Below are 4,492 nucleotides of genomic sequence, written 5' to 3' on the forward strand. Positions count from 1 at the left end.
GGTACATTATGCCACCAAAAAACAAAAACGACTGGATCACTGTTATAAAGCTTATGGTGAAAATCAGTTAAAATTGACCGTAAGCTTGCACTATTTATTTCCGTTTCCCCTCGGTATCCGACGCTGTATCCTTTACTAAAAGCAAATTCGACTTCAGGATACATATGGGGCGTGCCGTCTGGAATCCTAAGTTTGAAGCGCACGCTATGGCGGCCACCACGCATGTGTCTCACTCTATCCTTGTTGCGAACGCTTTGTTTGCTGCAGAGTGGTTCGTTATTTCCCCTTTGCGGGAGCCTTAATCCCACCCCGCGCCTGCCTCCCCTCTCTTGTTCAGCCGGCACGCACCTCTCACCGGCCGTGCTGCGGTCTGACTGGCGGCGAGAGGAGCGGGGCGGAGCAGGTAGAGGGGGGGGGGGAATGATCTAAAACCACTGCATGCAAGCAAAGCAGGCTCAGCTAGTGGTTACAGCCCTCCCTGCCTCCGGCTCCACCCCACATCATATTTCGGCGGGATTCCTTTCGCGTGTTTATAAAGCGCTCGGCTCGGCAGGCCCCGGGGCCCGACCCGGCCAGGCCAGTAGCGGTGGTGGTGCGGCGGCGCTCTCTCGGGGTGTCGGCAATGACACCTCTGGCCTCCACGCTTTCTATTTCTCCCTCCTTTCTCTTATTTCTCTCTGATTCTACCTTTTTTTGGATGGAAAGAGAATGGTGCCAGGATGTTTACGCGCGTTTCTGTGAGTGGGAGAGCGAACGAGAGAGATAAACATCAAGAGTAAGAAAGGTAAAAAATAAAATAGAAAGAGGCGAGGAGAAGGGTGTATCCGTATTGCGTGTCGCGACTAGGGCTTGACATGGGAAACAGAGATTGCGCCGAAGAATGCGTCTTCCTGTCGCCTATACCCGCTCTGCCTCGCGCGTGCTGGGGTGCTGACTACACTATATAGGACTGCCGCGATACTGCAGGAGCATTTTCACCTCGCCGTTTTTGTGCTTGCGTTTCTTGGTCATTCACCAAGTTTTTCCACGATTGTGTAGGTTTCCCTTTCCTTTGTGAGCCCCGGCCGGCACCTTCCAGTCCCTTGCACCACGCGCGCGCGCGACGGGTTTGCCTGCCCAGCACGGCGCTCTCCAGCGGGCGGCGTGATGGAGCTCAAGTGCGGCTCCTGCCGGACTCGGGTCGACTCGGGTTCTTTTCTGTTTGCCCTTCCGAAACACTCTGTTCCTGTATATAGAGTATACAAATCTTCAAGGAAAGCAACTCTGCTGAAATTCTCCATGCCAAAAAGAAAAAGAGAAAACTGGCCAGGGAGACAATCAGCTTCTGTAAGTTTGCAATACATAAAATTATTAAAAGTAACTGTGTCCGACTGTGAAAAATAGTTCTATAGGTGTGGGGTTACGGGAGAATTTTCTATGAGACTTGTCGTAAAATTACAACTAAAAAAATGTCAAATTAGAAGCAGTACGTCTCGATCTGAATTCATCGATCAGCAGGAATAGGGCGTCGTAAATGTACAACATATTCTTTAAATATTAATTACACATTTATTTTGTAAATTCACCGAGAGTTTTCACTGTAATTTCAAGGGCCTTATTGTTTTGTTTCAGGTGGCGGGCATGCGGCGCTGTCGCCGGCGCTGGGCACCGCGGCGGTCCCGGGGCGCCGGCCCCATGTGAGGGATGGCCGCAGGGCCCTCGGGTGGCCCTGGTGCTCGCCCTGGGGCTGCTCGTGCGCTGTAGGGCTGCAGCACCCGCGGCCGCCGCCCGGCCATGGGGAACCACCAGTCGGGCCGGGTGCAGCGCAGCTTCAGCGAGGGGGAGGAAGGTGGGTGTCTTTGGTTTTTGTCCTTCTTTTTTGTAACAATGCCACGCTCCGGACGGCGATCGTCTTCTTGTTCGCGGGGTAACAAAAGCCCCCGCCACGCCGGCTGGCAAAAAACCAACAGCGAGTCGCACGCACGGCGTGTTACAATAGACACAATTAGTAGCCATTGTAGCGGCTCCGGGGAGGAAGGGAGTGGCCGGCCACCACGGACTCTGCATCCGGCTTACCGGATCCAATCCCAAAGCGTTAAGTGGAGCAATAGCGTTTTTCTTTTTGTGTTTTTTGTTTGTTTTCTTGCTTTTTTTTTTCTTGCTGCTTTTTGATGCTTCTCCAGCCGAGGAAGTAGATGATCTACTTGGAGGAGAGGCAAGATTGCCCCGGGCTGCTGGGCTGGCGAGCAGCGGGGGGCGTGGGAAGGGGGGGGGGCGTCGCGCCCGAGGATTTTAATTACATCTGAGGTTTCGTTATAAAGAGAGGTCTGAAGAAGGATGAAGAGGGACGGCAAGGGGTAGGAAAGGTATCACTCTGCGTGACAGAGTAGGGCTTCGGAATCCAGCAGTCAACGGAAGTGTGTGTGAGAGGGAGTGGGAGAGGAAAAGCTGTCGCTCCTTTCTTTATCACACGTATTCAAGCCTCGCGCGCTTTGTCCGCCCAGTACCGAGGCGAGGCTGGGTCTGCCTTGCTCGCTGGCCGCTTGACGGCCCCGCCACACGCTGGGGACGAACACAGCGTTACTTTCAATTACTCTCGTATTTTATTTTTATTTTTAACCCTTTTTTGTGCTTTCTGTTTTTCCATTTTCTTTGCGTAATTGCGTTCAGGTGAGATTAATGGAATGAGAGAGAAGGGCTGCCTTTCTCTTACTGCGCCCCGGGGAGGGCGGAGGGTATTAATGGAGCGGTTTGTGAAAAATGCAGACTTAATTAGAGACAAGGGAACACCACAGACCGGCGCCGTGTCACCGTTTTTATTATTCGTTTGCTATTAGTCTGTACCACCCAATTGCGTTATTGTAATACAGCCTTGCTCGCCTCGACGGCTGCGCGACAGCCTTCTAAAACGTTTTTTTAATTAATCGCGATTACAACACGAAAATGTGATTGCCTGATCCTATACTCATGTACTACAAAAGCGCTAAAAAGCATAAATAACGCAAAAAAACAACAACATCTAAAACTAGTACTACCAGAAATAATTACAATCTGAGTTTCCGGGAAAAAGAGAGAGGAAGAAGAGAGCAAGTCGTTGCGTCTGCGGCACATCGCGGCACAAAAGAAGGGCGTTGTAAAGGGTGCGGGTGGTGTCGGGGGTGTCGGGAAGGGAGATGAATGACGGAGGCGAGGGGCGAGGCCTTGTCCAGTGGGTGCTGCGCGGCCCGCGGCGGCCAGCGTGTACAGCAGCGGTGCACGAGCGGCAGGGGCAGAATTTATTCTCCAGTGAATAACTTCTATATGCCCCCCTACCCCCCCCCCCCCCCCGCCTCCCTAACCCCTTGCGGCACATTTCCCCATCCCTTTCATTTTATTCGCACGGACGATGTGTTTCGCGGTTCCACGAACACACAGAGAGGCGGACCCCCTTTTCGACAGAGCACTGTGAACAGTTTTTGTAATGATAACGGAAACAAGTTATTGTGAATGTCATTACCATGGACAACATATTGGCCTGGCCTGGGTGGTCTCTGCACGGAGTACAAATGCAGCTTTCTATTCTAAACAGCTCTGTGCAAGACTTCCAAGAAAAATCAACGTTCCCTGTCAAGAGTGGGGTTTATTTAAGACAAAATTGAGACCTTTTGTATTAATTTTGAACCTTGCCGTATTTTAGCCTCAAAATGTTGAAATTGTTGTAAGTAGTTGGAGAGACATACCCACTATGAAACCTGAAAGTCGGGGCTTTCTATTAGTTTTGATTGTCAGCCAACAATTTGCATTTTACATCATCAGAAATAACATTTTTTCATTGTATACTGTGATGATCGGTGATGATAAGGGAAGAACTCAACGGCCAGGGGAATGTCCAACTATTTCTTTAATAATACTTAAAATACTATTTAAAAATGTCACTTTACTTTTTCGTTGTTCCCTGGACCCTGTTAGGTATGTCAGATTGCTATCACTGATAGGGACAACAGTTTTAACTTTCAAAAAATTGTCTTCAGAAGTTGTCCCCTTCCCAGATTTTCACCCTTGACACCTCGCGAAACTTGTGTTTTTCGCCTTATATTGGTATTGGTCCACAACAGAAACTGCTTGGTATATTACTTTGTACAAGAAAAGTGTGTTTATAATTCTGTTAGCAACATATTTCGTTGAAAAACAACACACTCGTACTTATACAATTTTTTTCCAGGAGCAGAACAAAAGTGACTATTTTCGGTCAAATTTTGTTTCCGAGATTTTTACCAATATTGTTTTTTATGTGTTGCTGACAAATTTAACTTCCGTTGTTAATTTACGACATTTTTTGAACAGTGGAGATGGGAAGGGCGTGGCGTGGTACCGTGGTGATGAGCAGGGGTGACAAAAAGTCACCGAATCGCACCGAATAGAAGTGGAGGAAGGGGTCGTCTGAAGGAAAAGTTATTTTCTGTCGTTTTCTGGGTGCTAGGGAAGCGACTGGTTTGGCGGACCCAGAGCGGGTGATGAGAGTAGGGTTGGGGGG

The 4,492-nt window shown here is 49.4% G+C and overlaps 1 long non-coding RNA gene across 1 annotated transcript in view; it reads left to right on the forward strand.

Annotated features, from left to right (window-relative positions):
* Positions 1-4,492, forward strand: part of LOC113203839 (uncharacterized) — a 21,662-nt gene that overhangs the window by 14,650 nt on the left and 2,520 nt on the right. The window contains exon 2 of the long non-coding RNA XR_003303264.2: positions 1,612-1,828. This is a non-coding gene — a long non-coding RNA (uncharacterized LOC113203839). The remainder of the gene's footprint in view (positions 1-1,611; positions 1,829-4,492) is intronic.

Source organism: Frankliniella occidentalis, unplaced genomic scaffold, assembly GCF_000697945.3.
Source record: "Frankliniella occidentalis isolate FOCC.00 unplaced genomic scaffold, Focc_3.1 Scaffold8, whole genome shotgun sequence".
Taxonomy (NCBI): Eukaryota; Metazoa; Arthropoda; class Insecta; order Thysanoptera; family Thripidae; genus Frankliniella; species Frankliniella occidentalis.